At 37.2% G+C, this 22,456-nt stretch overlaps 1 protein-coding gene and 1 pseudogene across 1 annotated transcript in view; one reads left to right on the top strand and one right to left on the bottom strand.

Annotated features, from left to right (window-relative positions):
• Positions 1-22,456, bottom strand: part of SYN2 (synapsin II) — a 199,414-nt gene that overhangs the window by 173,214 nt on the left and 3,744 nt on the right. The window lies entirely within an intron of this gene.
• On the top strand, positions 20,234-20,584 carry LOC121494539 (annotated as a pseudogene).

Here is a 22,456-nt window from a genome sequence, read left to right as displayed (position 1 = left end):
GTTGGTGGAATAACATGAGGCAACTTCCATTTCTCTTTATATAATGTCAGATCTAGTAAATATATCACAGCTATAAACAATCTAGCAATATATAAAAGGGTTTATATACCATGACTAAGTGAGATTTATCCCAGGAATGCAAGGTTGGTTCAACATATGAATATCAGTCAATGCAATACACCATATTAAGAAAGGACAAAAACCACATGATCACTTCAATAGACACAGAAAAAGCATTTGGCAAAATCTAACATCCTTCAATCATAAAAATACTTGGAAGTCTAGGAATCAAAGGGAACTTCCTCAACCTTATGAAGTGCATCAATTAAAAAAAAAAAAAACCACACAGCTAATATTATGCTAATGGTGACAGACTAAGGCTTTCCCTAAAGATCGGGAGTAAGACAAAGAATGTCTGCTCTAATTTTACCTAGCATTATACTAGAGATTCTGGCCAGGACAATTAGGTAGAAAAAGAAATAAAACATCCAAATTGGAAAGGAGGAAGTAAAACTATCTCTACTTACAGATGTCATGATCTCGCATATATAAAATTCTAAGGAATATGTACACACAATTAGATAAATAAATTAATAATAAATGAATTCAGCAAGGTTGCAAGAGACACAATCAATACATAGTAATGAATAACTCAAAGATTAAATAAAGAAAATTCAATCAAGAGGGACACCTGGGTGGCTCAGTGGTTGAGCATCTGCCTTTGGCTCAGGGTGTGATCCCAGAGTGCTGGGATCAAGTCCCACATCAGGCTCCCCCGAAGAGAACACCTGCTTCTCCCTCTGCCTATGTCTCTGCCTCTTTATGTGTCTCTCACATAAATAAATAAAATCTTTATGAAAAAAAATTCAATTAAGAAAAGAACCCCATTTACAAAGAACAAAATTATTGGGAGTGAAAATGGAAAACGAAGTACAAGACCCATACAATGAAAACCACTAAAAAACTATTGAAAAGGGCAGCCCGGGTGGCTCAGAGGTTTAGCACCGCCTTCAGCCCAGTGCACGTGATCCTGGAAACCCGGGATTGAATTCCACGTCGGGCTCCCTGCATTGAGCCTGCTTCTCCTTCTGCCTGTGTCTCTACCTCTCTCTCTCTCTCTGTCTCCATGAATGAATAAATAAAATCTTTTTTAAAAAAGCTATTGAAAGAAATTAAAATCAAAACAAATGGGAAGACACTATGTCCGTGGATTGTAAAACTTACTAGATGTCAATATCTTCAAATTAATCTATAAATTAATGCAATCTGTATCAAAATTCCAGCTTTGTTTGCAGAAATTGACAAACCAATCCTAAAATCCATAAGGAAATTCAAGGGACCCAGAATAGACAAAAATCTTGGAAAAGACAAAGCTAGAGAACTTATACTTTCCTCTTACACTTTCCACATTACTAAGGAAATTTACTGCAAAAGTAAATAATGAAGACAGTGTGGTACTGGTATGAGGATAGATGATGAATCAATGGAACTGAGAATCCAAAAATGAACCCATAATTCTAAGGTGAACTGATTTTCAACAAGTGTGTCAAGACAATTCAATGGGGAAAGAAGAGCATTTCCAACAAATAGTGCTGGGAAAAACAGATATCCACAGGTATAAGAACACAGCATAATCTGTTTCATTCCCAAGAGGGGTAAATGCTAGAATTGCTTAACTCATTACTTTGTATACATTCTATGTCTGATTAAGTGTTGATTCTCCAAAACCTCTTTCTTGACCTTGATGACTAAAGTCCTTCCCCTAAGCTTTTTCCCAGAGCTGAAATTTCAATATCTCTAATAGAATAATTATTCTGCTTTCAGAGTCAAGAAGTAGGAAAAAAAGGATGGATTTTCAACTCAAACAAAAATTCAAATCCTCACTTAGCACTTTCTAGCTGTATGCAACTTTGGGAAAGTTACCTAACCATCTGCTTATATGTAAAATGGCAATAACACCTTTTTGAAAGAGTAAGGATTCAACTAGAAAATGAATGTAAAGTGCCTGGTCATAGTAACTTTTCAATGTCAGTTCACTCCTTCTCAGCTTTGTAAAATGGATGAAGCTGACACTGGACCCAACAGGCAGATACTGTGCCTCAATGTGAAACATGTCCTCAACCAGTATAGAACTCATGGGACCTAAGGACATCTCAAAGGCACAAATGATTAAAAGAAGCAAATGGGTGGAACATCTTTATATGTGTTTAATTGGGAACCTGATTCCCAACCTAATGCAATTCATAGGCTCTTTACATCATGGCTCTGAGCCTTGCTAGGCAAGGAGATGAGTGTTTGTCAGAAGAATGAAAAGGCACACTGCTCCAATTACCACGAATGCAAAGCATTACAAATAAACATGTGTTTTCAGGAGATCTGTTATGGAGAGGAGCTAGGAAGTTTTTGACCTACAAGATTGACTTCAATTTTTTACACAGAAGGTAAAATTACAACCTTGCCACTTCCACCTCTGATGACAAGTTTTAATAGTAAGGACACTACTGAGTTTATTACAGTGTGGAAACTTGCTGCCATCAATTTGCTGGCCCTCTTCCATTCCCCTACCCTTTTGTTTTACACAAGCATTACAAATATATCTAATACTCTAAGCCAATTAAGAATAAGAAGTTAGTGTAGACTCCAGGTCACCAAGGCTCTTTCTTATCAAAATAACTTCTAAGTGTGTGAGCTTCACAATTGCATACTACCATCCAAATACTGCTGTATGGATCAAGAGTGCACAGTCTAGAGGAACCCAAAATTCATTAAGCAGTTCTAATTCAAATATTATTTACAATTCTTCATTAGTCCTCATCACTGTAACTATAATGTTCGAGTCCCTTTACAAAGGATTCCATTGACCCCTCAACCTATATCACATAGCATTCCTCTTTCTTCCCGTTTTCATCATACACAATATCTACACTAAGACCACAATATTTCCAAAATAACAATGTCTTTTCATGCCTTCCTGCCTCATTCCTCTACCTGAAATGCCTTATTCCCTCCAATCTCCTAATCTACCCAGTGAATTTCTTCCTTTAAATCTAGCTCAGAGGGATCCCTGGGTGGCGCAGCGGTTTGGCGCCTGCCTTTGGCCCAGGGCGCGATCCTGGAGACCCGGGATCGAATCCCACGTCGGGCTCCCGGTGCATGGAGCCTGCTTCTCCCTCTGCCTGTGTCTCTGCCTCTCTCTCTGTGTGTGTGACTATCATAAATAAATAAAAATTTAAAAAAAAATAAATAAATAAATAAATCTAGCTCAGATGTTCCCTCTTTGACTAATCTTTCCCAACCTCCTACCCTAGATCAAAATTAATTATACCTCCTCTATCCCTCATGGCAGTCAGAGGATAACATGAAGGCCTTGCATATACCAAGAAAATGTTAACGTTGAGGGGCACCAGGATGGCTCAGTCAGTTTAAGTGTCTGACTTGATTTCAGCTCCAGTCATGATCTCAGGGTCATGAGATCAAACCCCACATCAGGGCTCAGGGGGGAATCTGCTTGAGATTCTCTCTTTCCCTCTCCTTCTGCCCCTCCCTCTGCTCTTTCTCTCTCAAATAAGTAAATCAATCTTTTTTTAAAAAAGAAAATGTTAAAGATGATATTTTGCTCATCCTAGTCGTGCCATTCATAATCTTTCACAAAGTAATATTTTAACTTATAAGAGATATTCTAAGTAAGTCTAGTGGATTTCAGGCATATATTGGTTATGTAATACTTTGCTTTGACTAAAATCTCAGGACGAAGCTCAATACATATACAACAAATCTTTAAAAAAAAATAGCTCATACTAATATATAGAGGATCCAAAGTATCTCTTACTTGAGTCTTCCCAGTCAGCCTGAGGATGGTCCATGGAACTCTAACTCCAATCTGACCCTATCTTTGTATAAATTATAAAAACTTTGATCGAGAGAAGGGAAAGATTATATCTAAAAGCATCAACAATTTAGTATTAGGGCCAGGACCCAGGTCTCCTACCTTCTAGCCCTATTATATGTCATTCTTGCCTTCCTACTCTTGGAGTTAAAAAGCCACATGAAAAAAACTGGTGTGAGAGAGAAATTGGAGGCTTAACTATCCTTAATAATTCTACAGAAGCTTCTTCCATTAGCCTGCCAGCTAGATCAAAGGATATGCCAGTATAATACCTACCTTGAGACAGTCTTAATGACTGGATTAGAGATTCATTCGGGAGGCAGAAAGGGCCTGAGGCACTGGAGATGATGAGCAGGGAAGAGGGGGCTGCCTGGTTAGGAGGCTACTGTTTGTAGGGCCAGCTAAGTACTAAGTCTCAGAAAAGGGCCACCTGTATTATGGGCTTTCAGGGTCTTCAAGAAGAGCCCCACCCACCCACCAAAAAAGAAAAAAAAAAAAAGAAAGCAAAAGGCACCTCACTGACAAAATGTAGTTTCTATGTGATGTGACTGGTTTGGATTCAAGACCTAGGCTAGATTCTGGTTGGCAACTATGAGCTGCCTGACTAACCTGTATGTTTTATGGCTTGTAAAATCAATGCAGTAACACTGATTTCACATGAGTATCATCTTGATTAAACAAGACAATGTAAGTAAAAGCACTTAGGGAGTACTTGGTACATAGCAGGCATTCAATAACCAGTAGTTCTATTCTCCGGTGTTAGATATAGCCCTTTTTGTTTAAGTTTCTTATAACATAAAAGCTTTTGATACTTAAAATACTACAATACTGAGTAGTAATATAATTCATAATGAATTGAATGTTTGTGTCAAACCCCTCCCCTGAAATCCATATGTTGAGCCCCTAATCCCCCAATGTGATCACATTTAAAGGTAGGGCCTTTGGGAAGTCATTAGGTTTAGATGAGGTTATAAAGACAAAGCCCTTATAAAGGGATTTGTGCCCTTTTAAGAGTTTGAAGAGATCAGAATTCTCTTTCTACCATATGAGGATATAGCAAGAAGGCAGCATCTATAAGCCAAGAAGAGGACATTCACCAGAATTTTATTATGCTAGCACCCTGATCTTGGATTTTAAACCCCCAGAACTGTAAGAAATACATTTCTGTTGTTTAAGCCATCAAGCCTATGTTATTTGTTATAGCACCCAAGCTGACAAAGACACAAGTATTGGTAAGGAACTCTTATAGATTGCTAGTGGGAATTTAAAATGGTAAACTCCATAAAACTCAATAATACAGTTTGATAGTATCTATTAAAGTTGAACATACATATTGCCCTAACCCAGCAAATTTCCACTCCTGGGTAGGAAACAAGAGCCTATATTCACCAAAAGACATATACAAAATTTGTTCACAGCAGCATTTTTCACAGAATCTCCAAACTGGGAACAAGTTAAGTATTTATCAACAGCAGAATAGATAAATAAAGTGTGATATATTCAAGCCATGGAATATAACTGAGTAATGAAAAAGAATGAAGTAATGCTCCACACAAGAAAACAGATGAATCTCATGAACATAATGTCAAACAAAAGAAGTTAGATCCAAAAGAGTTTATACTGCATGGTTCCTTATATAAAGCTCAAGCAGGCAAAATTAATATATAATGAAGAAAGTCAAAATAGTGGTTATCTGTTGGAGGAGGAGAAGTAATGACTGAGGAGGTACTCTATCAGTTTAGCAGGTATTGGTTATGTTGTATATATTGACTGGAGTTGTGCTTTATACTTGAAAAAACCCATTGAACTATAAACTTATTATTTTGTGCACTTTTATACTTCAATGTTTAAAAAGGGAAAACAAACCTCTGGGAGAGATAATAGACTGAAGGTCATAAGGTTCCAGAACTCCTTTAACCTAGGACTACACTCTCTGATCTCCTTATATCTACTCCTTCACTGTCATGGTCTCATTATTATAAGCCTCTAGTATCTCATAGATGGACAACCAAAACACACTCCCTAAAGTCTCCAGGCCAACACAAATTCTTCCTCCTCCCAATTTTCAACAGTCTCCAGATATCTTCCTAAGGAAAGCACTGATTGAATCACTCTCTTGGTCCAAAATCTTCACTATCCCCACCAACTATGAGATAGAGGAAAAAATCTCTGAGCTTTGCACTGAAAGTTCTTTCTCATCAGATCCCAACTTCCTCTTCTAGCTATGCTTCATTTGCCTCTAGGAAAAGGACTTGGGCAGAAAAATTCATCATTTACAAAAGTGATAAAAAGCTTAACAAAGTCTATTCCCTCCCCCAAAGTTACCCCCACCCCATTCTCCATCCTTCCTCACTATGTCCTTGGGGGAAAATAATACTTTAGAAAGTTCTATTTCATCTTCAAATGATAAAGATTGGCAGCAAAATATAAAGAATAAATCCAGGTCCTGGGAAAAAAATAAAAGTAACTTCATTTCCCTATTTTTGGTTTCCTACATGAGATAATGATAACGATTCTTTTTCACATAGCACTTCTGAATTCACAAAGCTTTCATAACCTACTTTCATAACCTACTTTATTTCAATAAAAGTTCATGATAACCCTAGAAAGCAGGCATTTTCATTGACATTTATACATAAATATACCAAGGCTTAGTGACCACTAAGATTACTTTCTAGTTCTCATACTCCTGGGATTCTCTGCAATAGATGAGTTTTTTTCTGACAACTTCCTACTACTCTTCTGAGCATCTCTCTCATCCCTATCTCTACCCCTCCACCACCAGGTGTCTATTCTATATTCTATCCCTACAGAGTGTTGCTCTCATGGTGGGTGGGGTTATAATTTCCAAGATGTTGCCGGAGAGCACCATAGTCATCCTCCTATAAGTATTAATAAATTCCAAGATTAGAATTAGGCCTCCAAGATTAGAAAATCTTGAAGATCCAAAGAAGAAATCTAAAATGTGAATGTTTAGGCAATTTAAGAAGAGGTGAGAATAATATTTAGAGGAGTTTACAGTACCCCCAAGAAATTCATATTCCTTCAACAATTTTTTGAGGCCTACTATTGGCCAGTGTGCTAAAAGCTGAGGCAAAGAATGAAACATGGCCTTTGCCCTTAAAGAACTCACAGCCTAGTATAGACTTCACAGGTGTCAACCCTACTTGTAGTACGACTTTAGCTCAAAAGATCTGACTCTTGACTCCACAATCACAGAAGTTTTTGCTTAGACCAAATTCCCAAGAAGACATTCTAGCCACTGCTATCCATTCCTCTTCATCAAAAATGAATGTCCCATTCAAAATCAAACGCACCAAGGGGCTCCTGGGTGGCTCAGTGGTTGAGTGTCTGTCTGAGTGTCTGCTCAAGGTGTGATCCCAGGGTCCTGGGATCAAGTTGCGCTTCAGGCTCCCCATAGGGAGCCTGCCTCTCTCTTTGTGTCTCTTATGAATAAATTAAAAACAAAACAAAAAACAAAATCAAACCACCAAGTAAGCAAATCTACAAATAAACTGCCAAAAGTCCAGAGCAACTGTTTCACACATTTATAAACAAACATTAGGGAAAACATTCAACCTTACCTGTACTCATAGAAATGCATGTTAAAACATTCAAATACTGCTTTTATACCTATTAACACAAAAAAATAATAATGGGCTGAAAGTGAGGTAAAAATGGTTGATGGACTATAAACTAGAAAAGGTTTTTATAGGAAGCAGTACAGAAATATCAAAAGCTATATATGTCATAAGTTTGTGTCAAGTAGTTACTTTCCTGAAAATTGAAAATGCCTATAGCCTTATTATGTAATAATCATGAAAAATTCTAAGTCAACACAGTTATCTAATAGAAATATAATTGGATAAATCATGGTACAACAGCTATGAGAAAATATGTAAGTAACAATATGTAAAAAGTATAAGCAGAAAAAATATGAAATTATAGTTAGACAACAATCACAATTACATAAAAAATATGTTTGCATATGGACAAATACATTGGAAGAGAATATAGAAAAATGTGAAAGTAGTTGCTCTGTTGCTATGGTAAAATTATGAGAGAAATATGTCCTATTTAAAACTTTCTTTAATCATGTTGATATGTCAATAAATCCCACTTTACTACATTGCTTGTTTAATTGACTATCTTCCCAAATAAAGTATAAGCTTTGTGAAGACAGGTCAAAGTCTCTTATGCACAAGCATTACAGTACCACTTCCTACAGAATAATTCATGAAAGAATGAATGAAATACATAGGAAACACCTCACAATAAATACCCCCAAGGAGGGGAGGGGAAGTGGACCACTAAAAGTAAACAAAAGGCTGATCTCTATGTGTCTTTTTTAAGCTCTGAATATGGGAAAAGCCAAACCAACCACTAAAAAGTCTCTGGGAAGTCTTTATTTCCTCAAGGCCCCTGCCGAGATGCTCCTAAAGAGTCTGGAGAAAGACACAGGGTTCTGGGAAGTAGACACAGCAGTAGGGTACTTCCAGGATTTGAGAGGAACACATGGAATCAGAAGAGACAGGAGCTTCATATCCTTTCCCTACCCCTAAATGCACTGCCCTTTGACTCTCAGAACCTTGCATATAACTAAAGCTGGACTTAAGGGGTGGGATGTAGCAAGAGGGACAGGCTATGAGAAAAAAAAAAAAAAAAGAAGGCAGAAAAAAATAGATCAGCAGGGAACAGTCTTTTTAGTAGGAACTTAAGTCTGTGACCACCTGGAACTCTGGCTAAGAAATAAATTTCCAGGTACAAAGAAAAATAAGAAGCTTTAAAGGAACTGGGCTCTGGAGTGAAAATCTCCTTTCTTGACAACTTAAAATCAGTCTGAAATATACCAAAGACACGAGAAGGATTCTAAGTCATAAAAATATTATAAGCATTAACAAAAACACATTGGGGAAAGGAGCTAATCTTTAAGTTGTTTTTCAACCAACCTACGCAGCACCTGTCACAGACCATACAGGCTCTTTCCAGCTTAAGCAATTTTTTTATCCATCCTCAGTCCTTTTAGGCAAAAGTGTCAAAATTGACTAATGTAGAGCTCAGAAAGGAGTTTAGCTGCATAGAGAAAAGGGGCACTGAGTATGGAAAAAAGAACACAAAGAAAACTCTAGATTTTAGATGTAGCTCTACTTATTTCAAGTTGTAACTATAAGTGAATCACAATCTACCTGAGCCTTGGTTTCCTAATTATAACAGGAAGTTATACCAACTTACAAGGTTAAGGTAACAACTAAGTGAAGTGACACATGCAAGTCAGAGTACATAATAAATAATAAAGTTTTATTTAAATGTATGACCTTATTACAGAATGCTACCTTTAAATGCTACAATTTCCTTCCAGGGTCAAAGTTAAGTTGTGTGCATTTTTTTTCCAAGCAAATCTGAATGCATTAGCTATTTGAAAGCTACAGGAAAATCAGTCTTATCCCACTTTGCCAAGTCAACTCACAGTTTATTCTTTCAAAGCGTAGACTTTTCATGTGAGCAAGTGGCAATAAAGAATGATTCTCCTTTTCCCCAATCTGAGTGCTGAAATTCCACTATTCATTAGATAGGATTAGAGTTTTTCTATTTTCCAGATCCTTTTATGAAAAAAGCAAAAACCTGTGAAAAGGAATTGCCAATAACCATTAACAACTCCTGGCTAAGCAAAAATTAACTCCGTCTGCTGAAAATTAAAGACTAGGAAATAGGGATGCCAACAATAATTTGGCTTAAAATTCCCAAGAACCTCCTAACTTCAAGGAATTTCCAACCACCAAAATTTCCCCAATTCCCACATTTCAGCACCTAAAATTCACTCATACTAGTTCTTACACTGAAAAATAAGACCTCATGTCCCAGTTTTGTTTCAGAAAATATGTTTACCTCTGGAATGAGTCCCAGGTCATTTATAGGACATATGTCCATGGACACAGAATGAAATGCATCAACAGGGAGAGAAGGCACAGAAAAGAAAAAAAAAAAAAGATTAAATTAAAAATCACCACCTCCACACTTTTGAGTATAATCAACTGCCCTGATTCTAGGAAAAATATATTTGCTTCCCTAAACTCCTACTTCTCATAACTGTCCATGACAATACTTAAGAGGAAATTGAGAAATTCTTCCTCATATCAACTCTCAATCCCACCTGTTGCAATAGTTTCAATCCATATATATTTAAATCTATATGGTACAGTTTGCAACTTGACCTCTCAACAATCTTATGAAGAAAGAAGGACAGGTATTATTATTACAATTTTAAGGATGAGGAAATTGAGGTTCAGAAACTTGTTATGCCTGAATTCACCCAGACCATGACTCCAAATCTATGCTTTACAGAACAACATGGTGCTTCCCTAAGGTCTTTTGGCTCCATTCTTTCTGAAGAATACCAGTCTCAATCTTCCTGTCATCACCTTCCATGACAATGTTCACTAGCTTTTTGTGTTAGAACCCAGAAGTTTCTGCAAGAGAACCTCCAGGTAGCATTAAAGAGAAATCATTAAGCTAAACACCCTCGGAAAACAAAGAAGTTTGTTAAATGGCTGGAAGAACTGATATTCTTGCCCATGTCATTTAAGCTTCCAACTAGATTAGCCATCCACCTACTTCTATGGCACTTGCAACTCAGTACAGGAAGCCCATAGTAAAGTATACAAGATCCAAAGCCAAAGATCTGAGTTCTAGTCCTGACTCTATCATTTCCTAGCTATGTGAGCTTGGGTAATGACCCCATCTTAATTCCTTTATACAAGAAACAAACAATCCAATCATGAAATGGGCAAAAGACATGAAGAGAAATCTCACAGAGGAAGACATGGACATGGCCAACATGCACATGAGAAAATGCTCTGCATCACTTGCCATCAGGGAAATACAAATCAAAACCACAATGAGATACCACTTCACACCAGTGAGAATGGGGAAAATTAACAAGGCAGGAAACAACAAATGTTGGAGAGGATGCGGAGAAAAGGGAACCCTCTTACACTGTTGGTGGGAATGTGAACTGGTGCAGCCACTCTGGAAAACTGTGTGGAGGTTCCTCAAAGAGTTAAAAATAGACCTACCCTACGACCCAGCAATTGCACTGTTGGGAATTTACCCCAAAGATTCAGATGCAATGAAATGTCGGGACACCTGCACCCCGATGTTTCTATCAGCAATGGCCACAATAGCCAAACTGTGGAAGGAGCCTCGGTGTCCATCGAAAGATGAATGGATAAAGAAGATGTGGTTTATGTATACAATGGAATATTACTCAGCAATTAGAAACAACAAATACCCACCATTTGCTTCAACGTGGATGGAACTGGAGGGTATTATGCTGAGTGAAATAAGTCAATCGGAGAAGGACAAACAGTGTATGTTCTCATTCATTTGGGGAATATGAATAATAGTGAAAGGGAATATAAAGGAAGGGAGAAGAAATGTTGGGAAATATCAGGAAGGGAGACAGAACATAAAGACTCCTAACTCGGGGAAACAAACTAGGGGTGGTGGAAGGGGAGGAGGGCGGGTGTTGGAGGGGAATGGGTGACGGGCACTGAGGTGGACACTTGACGGGATGAGCACTGGGTGTTTTTCTGTATGTTGGTAAATTGAACACCAATAAAAATTAATTAAAAAAAATTCCTTTATACATAAAATGGGAATAACATTAATTGTGCCCCACAATTTATGTATACAATGGAATATTACTCAGCCATTAGAAATGACAAATACCCACCATTTGCTTCAACGTGGATGGAACTGATAGGTATTATGCTGAGTGAAGTAAGTCAATCAGAGAAGGACAAACATTATATGTTCTTATTCATTTGGGAAATATAAATAATAGTGAAAGAGAACATAAGGGAAGGGAGAAGAAGTGTGTGGGAAATATCAGAAAGGGAGACAGAACATAAAGACTCCTAACTCTGGGAAACAAACTAGGGGTGGTGGAAGGGGAGGAGGGCAGGGGGTGGGGGTGAATGGGTGATGGGCACTGAGGGGGGCACTTGACGGGATGAGCACTGGGTGTTATTCTGTATGTTGGCAAATTGAACACCAATAAAAAATAAATTTATTATAAAAAAATAAAATAAAATAAAATTTAAGATTAATTGTTCCAAAAAAAAATTGTGCCCCACAAATACTATTGTGTGGTGGATTAAATGAGACAATGGATGTGGTAAGACTCAAAGAATAAAACTTCTACAAATAAGCCATCTCAAAAACATCTTCCCCAGAGGCTGTTTCAAAACACTAGTAATCAGTGTTTTCTAAACTATATGGAACAAAACTAATACAACCAAAATGAAGGAATATTCATCTAGGTTTGTCCTATTTTTCAAAATTATTTTTAGTGTCATAGAAATCTGTCTACAAATTATTTTACTTGATTTGAAGTCTTCTATAAATACTCATATGGTAAGCTGTTGTCTTAAAGCTGCTGTGAAAATCTGCTCATCATGGTAGAACATTACTGAAATCTCCATGTCCCAGACACTGCATTAGACATTTTCAGTTTACTCTGACTAATTGTCATAAGAATCTTTTGAGATATGTCTTATTTCCTCTTTATAGATGAAGAAACTGAAGTTCAGAGAGAACAAGAAATTACCCAAAGTCAAATGTGTGTCATTGTCATTGAGGATAAGAAACATCAAAGTGTTTAGTGTCAAGAAATTTGAAACACAATTTATCTAGTGTTTACACAGTATATTCGGTAAGAGACTGGACTCAGAGCCGGACTACCTGGGTTCAAACCCTGGACTCACTATGAGCTTTAGTTTCTTCATTTGTAAAATTAAGTTCATAACAATAATCTATATCATAACCTAGTAAATAAGTTAACACATCTACTTAGAACAGCACCTGCCTGTCACAGAGTATATCCAATATATGAGGTATTACCATCCATCATTTCTCCCACACTGCTTATCCAAACTTCTCCTCACTAATCACTCAGCCTTCAAAGGCTAGCTCAGATCTACCCTTCATGTGAAACATTTTCTGACTTCATCAGCCCATAGAAATTTCTTCCTTCTCTGAAAACCTCTATACTGTAGAAATCACTTGATTTCTAAGAGCTTCTGAAGATAGGTGATTTAACCCAAATCCCTAAATTTTGAAATAGAAATTGAAGCTTAAGGAGTTAAATTGCCTATGATGACACAAAAAAATTAATTGGCAGAGTAGACAATTGAATCTGGATATTTTAAATGCTTACAAAGCTCCTTCTACTATACTCTCCTTTTGTTTTGAGATTCTACACAACTTCTTAAAGCTGAAAAAGCATATATTCTATAATTAACTGATTTTAAGTATTTAACTGGCCTTGTGAGCTTCATGGCAACTAACACACTGAAGTTAGTAGCTGTTTGCTGATTGATTAGCAGATCAATCTTTCACTGAAGCCCTTTTGTCCAACAGTTAAGATGTTAATATTTTAACACTTTGCAGCATAGAATGCAACAGAACTTAAATTCTCACCATCAGGGAGTGATAGGGGCCAAAGAGGGAAACATATTCATATGTATCCCTAGAATTGCATTACAGAATTGCATTGTAGTGCACAAATTTGGAGCCCTGCACCATGAGACTTGAGGCACAGCATGCTCCAGCATGACTGCCCCTACACATACAGCTCCTCTCTGGATTATTATTGGAACCTGGAAGTATAAAAGAAACAGTCTTCAGTTGAGTTTTCATTATTAATATTAGGGCCCTTCAAGGATTTGAGTCCACAACAGAAAAAAGACACTTCAATTTCCTCCCACAAAGCCCAAGCCTCTTTTTGCAGGATAACCCCAGGCTAAAGTTATTGCATAAAGTTGCTAGGTCCCTTGAGCAGAGAAATAAATATGGGGTATATATCCTGGAAAGTTATTATATCTGTACTTAGGAGGACTGGAATGGAAGAATGGTCCTAGACAGAAGGAAAAAAGAAAGAACAGGCCCTAAAATTTGAGAAAGTCTAAACTAAACAAAGACATCTTAGTGCCTATGCTGAAAAGGGGGAAGAAATAGAGAGCAAATGGCTATTCTCCAGAAAACATGCATGGAGTGTTTATGCCCATCTAAAAAAAAGGGGGGGGGCGTCAGAGAGAGGAAGAATAGATACATCATCAACCTCTTGTAAGGGAGGCTAGTAATGATAATTAATGCTTTTATAGCATTTTATAATTTATAAAACATTTTTTAATATATCCCTTCTTAATGAATAGTCACTTTGGCTAATGCAGCTACTGTTTGTTTATATTTACAGGGAGCTGAAGAGTTGCTTTTGATCATCATTCATATGTTCATAATTTTTTCATAAGTCATTGATTGGTCCAACAAATAACTATTGAAAACTTTCTTTGTCATACCAAATGCTGGGATATCAATATTAAAGTTGTAGTCATTGTCCTCAAGAGGATCTCAGAGTTGAAGGTGAGGAGATGAGAAAATAAAATGTGATTATAACACAATAAATTAATTGCTATGACATAACTAAGTATATTATGATTTCTAATACAAATTGAAAGAATTAAGAAATGAGTAAGTCTAGTCCTTGTTGACTCTTCAATAATCAACAACTGAATTGAATCTTGAAGATTATCCAGGCAAAAACACAGAAGAAGCCTTTCAGGTAGTAGTAGTAGTACAAATTTAGGGACATGGCAGATTCAGTTAAACCTAAGTAGTTGGTCATAGCTATCAAAGTGGGTGGGGAATCAAAAAAAGGTAGAACTGAAGAGGTAAGCAGAGTCAGATCATGAAAAGCTTACTATGTATTCAACAATTTTCAGTCACAATGCTGTTTAGTTCCTCAGAGTTATCCTTCGGATAATCCAAAAGAATTTTTTTCACTAAAGAGAAAGAAACAAGCAGCTTGAGTGTCCCACGATTGGATTGGTTTTTTGGGGTTTTTTTTTAAGACTTTATTTATTCATTCATGAGAGACACAGAGACATGGGCAGAAGGTAAAGCAGGCTCCTCAGGGGAGGCCCACGTGGGGCTCGATCCTGGGACTCCAGGATCACAACCTGAGCCAAAGGCAGACGTTCAACCACTGAGCCACCCTGGCATCCCTAGAGTGTTTTATACTGAGGAAAAGATTTTTGGACGGTGGCGGGGGGGGGGGGGGGAGGCAGAATTAACTTCAAAAAAATGAGCTCCATGAGAGCCAAGTATCAACATAGGCTAGGGAAGAGAACCTCAGTCCTTAATTTTATTTCATCTGCCTTTACTCTGCTCAAAGTTGCCATGGACCAGATAATACTTTACAGTATTGAGGGCTGCTATGGCTCTCATTCAGAGTCAAATCTCTAAAGATTTATGATTTGGACTGATTGAAAACTGGTAACTAAGTTAATTTGTATTTCATACAGCGTAAGAGCAAAAGCATTCTAATGCTTGTATATATAGCGAATGAAGAGGATTTCCAACATAATAACATATACCTCTTATCCTAGAATACTTTTTTCTCACCCTTGTTCCTTTCTATCCCTTTTCTCATTCTCTGGATCTCTCTATCCTTAGCTCAATTTGGCAAAGATTTACTGAATTCAAACTATGTGTCAGACACTGCTGAATGCTAAGGATATAAAAATGAATAAAACACTAAGTCTGCTGCAAAGAATTCTCCATCACACAAATAGATCATTGTGTTGAGTCCAGTGATAAAGATATCCACATGATTGAAAGCATGGAGGGGACAGAGGTGTCTAATATATCCAGGGGGTAAGAGAAGACTTTCTGAAAAAAAAGGAAATATTCATCTCAGTCTCTAAGATATATGAGCTTACTCAAGAAAAAGAAGCAAAGAGAAAGATAGATAATTGCAGGAGGAGTGAACAGCATAAACAAGGACAAGGGAAAGGAATGCCATAATGTGTGTATGGAACTACAAATAGTTCAATAGTGCTGTAAATTGAAGTTTAGGGATGGAAATGGTTAGCAGATTGGACAAGAACGCATGGGTCAAATCACAGGAAGGTGATGAACTTCACCTATCAGAAATGGGATAGGACACAAAAAGCTTTAAGAAAAGGAATGAATAAGTCAGATTCATATTTTAAATAGTTCGTTCAAGCTATTAAGTAAAAACCATGATGAGACTTACAAGTTCTAGGTAAAATTAATGAGAACTTGAATAAGCAACCATCAGTGTGTCAGTGTCCTCAGTTGAGACAGAGAATATGAAAAGAGCTGGAATAGGAGGAGAGAGAAGGTCTTCAATACTGGAGCAAATGATCCTGAGTTACTTTCAACCACCCTAATGGAGACATCCAGTAGGCAACTAACCATGTGTGTAAAGGTCCGGACAAGTTCTGGTCTAAAGATGGAGATTTGGAAACTGATTGCATTTAGGAGGTTAACTGACATCTTGAGAGTAGATGGGAAAGTATGCAGAGTGAAAAAAAGAAGTGGGAAGAAGATGGGACTCTGAGGAAAACTTAATGAGGTAAGCAAAGAAAAAGAACACAAAGAGTAAGAAGGAACTTTAAAAAGACAGGTATGAACAAAGATTGCCATATTCAGATGCCAAGGGACTTCTAAATGGAAGATAAACAGTGTCAAGCCAATCCGTGAAAGGATAAATTGACATCTTCCTTTGGATTTAGCAATGAGATAACCTAGCAAGAACAATTTCAGTATTATGGAGATGGAAGATGTCAGTGCAGGAGGGGAAATATATGATAAGAAAGTAGAGACAAGAGTGAGATTGCTATTTCCCATCTGGAAGAATGATTAAGAAGGTGGAGAGCACATTTTGCTTATTTATTTACAAGGACAGAGCAACCAGTAGAAAATGAGAGAATGAAAAGGAGGAAAAAGGGGTGAAATTTAGAGCAAAGACATGGAGAGCACAGAAGGGGTTGGGTCTTTTTTTAAACAAGGCGACGGCATCCTCATGCTCTGAGAATGGAATAAAGAAAATGAGCATTGAGGTAAGATAGAGAAGCAGAACAAGAGCATTCTACAGGAACTATGTAATAATAGCATGGAATCCTGAAAGTCATGTATGTGTTCAGAAGAGTGTAATCCAGGATATAGCAAAAGTTTAGGATTGAGAGTAGTGACAATGAAGCTGAAAAGATAAACTGGAGTAGGTTATAAATGAGCCTCATGAGCAACAATGTGTTGGAGAAGAATGTTAAAAAGAAAATTAACTCTGTAGTATTTGTGAATGCTTTTGCTTTAATACTATGAATGCAATGTGAATAGGAGAAAAGAAGACAGACACACCTTTTAAAGCCATTCTGTTTCTCTCTTCATTTCCCTCTGTAACCACTCTTCCCTAGTCACAAGTGAAACTGAAGCAGAGCTATTTTAGAATTTATTAAATCAGAATTTGAAGTCTTGTCCCTTATGGTTAAAATAGCTGAGCCAGGGGATCCCTGGGTGGCTCAGCAGTTTAGCGCCTGCCTTTGGCCCAGGGTATGATCCTGGAGTCCCGGGATCGAGTTCTGCATCAGGCTCCCTGCATGGAGCCTGCTTCTCCCTCTGCCTGTGTCTCTGCACCTCTCTCTCTCTCTCTCTCTCTCTCTCTCATGAATAAATATAAAAATCTTTTTAAAAAATAGCTGAGCCAAATGGGTAATATCTTTTTTTAAAAAAGTTAAATTATATTTCCTTTCAAAAAATACCAAAGAAAGCCTTCAAAAATTTTGCTTTTGAGCCAGTAGCCTTCAATTTAAAAAACATATAGATTCTTCATCCTTAAAGTGTGCACAATAGTCAAGAAAACTGCACACTAAAATTTGGGGAACTCAAAGGGACCAAAATAGGTTGGGTACCTGCTGTTGGAAACAGGGAAGAAAGCAACAATCAGTAGTATGGCTCTTTACTCTTTAGAAAGTGCTTTTCCAAAACTTTATTTTATTCAATTCTCACAACATAGCTATGAGATAGACATGTTTTTATCTCCATTTCACACATAAAGGAACTAATTTTTGTCTGTGTTATTCCAGAACCTAGAACAGTGTCTGGCATATGGTAAGTCTACAGTGAAAAAGGAAAAGGGGCTCAGAGAGGTTATGTAACTCTGATTAACGTCATATGGTTAAGGGTGGAGCCAGGTCTCAACCCTAGGTCTTCTGACCCTCACATTGTTTCATGGTACTGAAGAGAAGAAAAGAGTAAAATGATTGAATACAATCATAATCTGCTTTCCAATTTTACGTGAACTGATTACAATTTCAGAAATGCCTGCTGTTAAGCACAAACACCAAGGCCAGTATACTTCCTCCCACTATTCTTAGTCATGCTGCATTGGCATCTTTAGAGTTCAGAGATCTATAGTATTTGCTCACTCTTTATTCCCTCCATAGGTCACCTGCACTATTCTAAGTTACGTCCTCCTGCTGCACTGTAGTAGTATCTGCAGAACAGAAAAGCCTTTTATATCATCCTCTCTTCTCTCTAGAAAGCTAAATGTAGCCTCTGGCATTCAATTGCATCTACATGGAAAGTTAAAGGATGACAGACAATGCCACTCAATGATTATGCAGGTCTTATTCACAAGATTTTAGTGTGAATACCATTAAACACCAAAAACAGGATGCAACATTCCATCCTGAGGCTACTATGTTTAACCACACCCTCACTCTGTAATGGATATGATCCTGAAAAAGCTGTGTACATATAAAATTTTTGTAAAATAATTTCAAAAGCAGTGGGGTGCTTACTATTTAAGCGAATTATGCAGTAAATTCTTTTGCAAAAGAAACCTTTTTTATAACAAAAAATTTTTCTGCTGGCAAATTCATCTTGTATGTGTGGGAATCTAACAATTAGGGTTTAGAACCTGACATTTCAGCTTAACAGCTATTTAATTTTGGACAAGTAACTACTTTTATGAGTTTGTTTATTCATCTATGAAATATTCTTTCTACTGTTTAGAATCACTGTGAGGATAAAATGAGATAATGTGTATCCATATGTTGTGTAAACTCCTTAGCATAGTATACATGGCAGGGATCAAGATATAAAGTCTGTCAGCCAATACTTCAACGTACGTATATAAAAGTTCTTAGATCAGGAAGAGGAATTTAACCACAAGTCCCTAAATCCCATCAAGAGGAGGTAAGAAAGAGGTACTGAATGGCAAGTACTCAAAGATGAGCCTTTCATCCAAAGACATGTTTAGTCACTTATTGACCTATGCCTCTTCTTCCACGGATTTACAAGCACTATGCCATAAAATATAAAGTTTTTTTTTTTTAAAGAAAATGACACAAAAACTGTACCATGCAAATACAGTGGTACTATAAAGGATCTTACAGAATGTCTGTTTCAATCCTCTCATTGAACAGATTTTAGAAAATCAAAATCCAAAGAGGCAAAGTGATTTACCTAAGGATATACAATGGCACAAACATTTCTAACCACAGCTTCATTTTCTAGGACAGTCCACCTTTATGGATGCTAATTACCATACTATAATAAATCCTACTTAAATGTCCATCTTCTCCCCTACTGGACTGGAAGATCCTAGCAAACAAAGCCTATGTCCAACTTATTCTTATATCCCCAGCATGTGGCTTGTGTTAGGTGCTCCACTACATTGAATATACCCCAGTTAAAACTGTTTTACCAATTTGAGAGGAAGATATATAATTCTGGAAAACTTATCTTTTAGGCCTCCATTACTTTTCGCTTAGCAAGATACTGAAAAGGCTAATAATGTAACTACTGATCTGAACTTGGGTACAGAAAGACAAAAAGCAATCCCAGATAGACAGGAACACTACTGTAAAAATGGGTCCCTGAAAGGTCATCATTATAGCACAGTACTACTAACTTTATTATATGTTGGACTTTGGTTACTGAGTTTCCTTCAACCATTTTACAATTACCTTTGCTGAAACAACAATAATACAATTAAGACAATGAAACTGCCAGTGTGAATATAGTGTGATGCTCATGTGGCTCTTTTTAAAGTATTTACTAAGAATTCCACAATGAATCTTTATTTTTTTAAATATGTATTTAAATATGTATTCTCCTGAGAGAGAGCAGGAGTAGGGCAAAAGGGTGGAAGGAGAAGCAGACTTCCCCACTGAGTAGGGAATCTGATATGGGGCTCGATCCTAGGACCCTGAGATCATTACCTAAGCTAAAGACAGATGCTTAACTGACTGAGCCACCCAGACAACCCCACAATGAATCTTTAAAAGTAGACAAAGACAAATTTTTAAGGAGAAAAGGATTAAATTTGAGAGCTCTGCCTAAAGAGTGATTGAAGAGTATCAATAGACCTCTTTGAGAAAGACGTGGTTCTAGCTACAGTGGAGTCCTGGATGCCCCTGCTCCTGCTCCTGCCTCACTGCTGTTTGAACAAATCAGTCAGGAAGCTGCTCCGCAATCATGGCTTTTAAAGGCACTGGGAAGACACCCTGGAACCAGAGGTGGCAATTCAGCAATTTAGAATTACTCTAGTTGCAACCTAAAATCTTCAAAGACGGTATGTGCTGACTTGATTAGAGATGAAAAGGAAAAAAATCTCAAAGTGAAAGGACCAGTCTGGATGCCTACCAAAACTCTCAGAATCACAAGAAAAATTCCGTGTGGTTAAAGCTCTAAGACCCAGGATTGTTTTCAGATGACCATCTACAACAACCTATTGATCTGCACAGTCCTTCTGAGATTGTTAAGCAAATTACTTCCCTCACTATTGAGCCAGGAGTCAAGGTTGAAGTAACCATTGCAGATACTTAAATCAACTTTTTAAATAAGTCATCAGTTAGAGAGAGAGAGAGAGAGAGAGAAGAAAGAAACTTGAGTTGGAGTCAGATAACTTCTAGTCCCCATTCTCTAACTTCTTATTGGACTTTGGCCAAATCTTTCCATTTCTCTACACTAGATAATCATTCAGGTTCTTTCAAGTTCAAATGTTATAATTATAAAGGCAAAAAGTCCCTATCAGTCCTTGAAAGAGTCAGGGATGAAGATAACAGGAAGGTAGAAAGATGGTAAAATAGAGGGATACTGTGGTATAGTGTGGGGAAAAGGCTTAGTAGAGAGCCTGAAGTTCTAGATTGTAGTTCTGGTTTTGCCATCAATTATTTGAGGGTCCTTATCCTTGAACAAGTCACTTTCCCTCTTCAGATCAAGATTTCTCCCATTTATAAAAGTAGCCAGATGATCTTCCAGCTCTAATAATCTAGAATTCTAAGCTATAGCCTACTGCTATTATGAACAATGAAATTTTATGGAATCAGTATGTTTGTGTTCACAAGTCAGAAACAAGACAGATAAAATATTTAGTAGACAGAAGCTTCAATCCTCAGTTGAGTACCCCCATCCCAGCCCGGCCCAAGTTCTCAGCCTCTCACAAGCACTGGTCCAGACTACTGTACTTTGAATTCCCCTATTCTTAATGGTATGTCCCAAGATGGACCATTAAAGCATGGAAATAGGTGCTGCCTAGATAATGCATCAGTCTAGTCTCTTCACTGTCTCTCTTTGTTCTACCACTGTACTTTCCTTATACTATCCACTCTGGACTGAGCCAAACCGATCTCTTTTTATTCAAATTCTTCAAGGTTCAGTTCAAAACTCGATACTTGCATGAAGCATTCCCTTCTCACTATAGATCACATGTATTTTTCACTCTTTTAAACTTCTATAGTACTACAGTGTTGTGGTACAGATTCAATTATATTTGTAAAGAGCTTAGTACAACATTTCCCATTTGGCAAATGCTCAATAAATGATAATAACAATTGTTGCCACACCTTTATTACTAATCACATATCCTTTAAATCAGTGCATCTTACATTTAATGTGCATGTGAATCACCTGGATATTTATGAAAATTATGATTCATTAGGTATGAAGACCTGATAATATATATCAAAGAATTCCGGGGCTGGGGCATCTGGGTGGTGTAGTCAGTTGAGCTGTTGAATGTTCGACTCTTGATTTCAGTTCAGATGGTGATCCCAGGGTCAAGGGTTCAAGCCCTGTGTTGTGCTCCAGAAGCAGTCTGCTTGAGATTCTCTCTCTCTCTCTCTCCCCTCTGCCCCTCCCACTTGTGCTATCAAAAATAAATAAATAAATCTTAAAAAAAAAAAAATCTCCTGGTTGATGCCAAAATACAAGGGGTAGTTTTTACTCAACTTAAAAAAGTATTATATCTATCCATCTGAACAGAAAGATCTTAGAAGACAGATGCTATGTCTCCTTTATCTTAGCATATATACCCTATATAGAGAAGGTGTTCAATAAACACCTGTGGACTTACCATATCTACAGTCCCTAGAACATCTAGATAAACTCTAGAATGCCTGTGCTATGCTGATTTTCAAATCAAACATTGGGACTTGCTAAGATGAAAAAGCTCACTTGGTCCCTGGAATTGGAATTGCTGAAAATGGAGACAGGGGAAAATCTGAGAGAAAACTTACCTCTTCACCAGTGAGAGTGCAATATACAGAAAAAAAACAACATTCAAATGGACATTTGTTCCTTGTTTAAGCACAAAGATAATTAGAGTTCAGTCTTAACTGCACTTTAAATTTAGGTATGGACCATAAAAGACGACATGCCTTTTCAGGCTATATATATATATTTTTTTTTTTTTACACT

Source organism: Vulpes lagopus, chromosome 7 (assembly GCF_018345385.1).
Source record: "Vulpes lagopus strain Blue_001 chromosome 7, ASM1834538v1, whole genome shotgun sequence".
Lineage (NCBI taxonomy): Eukaryota > Metazoa > Chordata > Mammalia > Carnivora > Canidae > Vulpes > Vulpes lagopus.
Note: the sequence above shows the minus strand (reverse complement) of the source record. Positions and strands in the feature narration are given on the sequence as shown.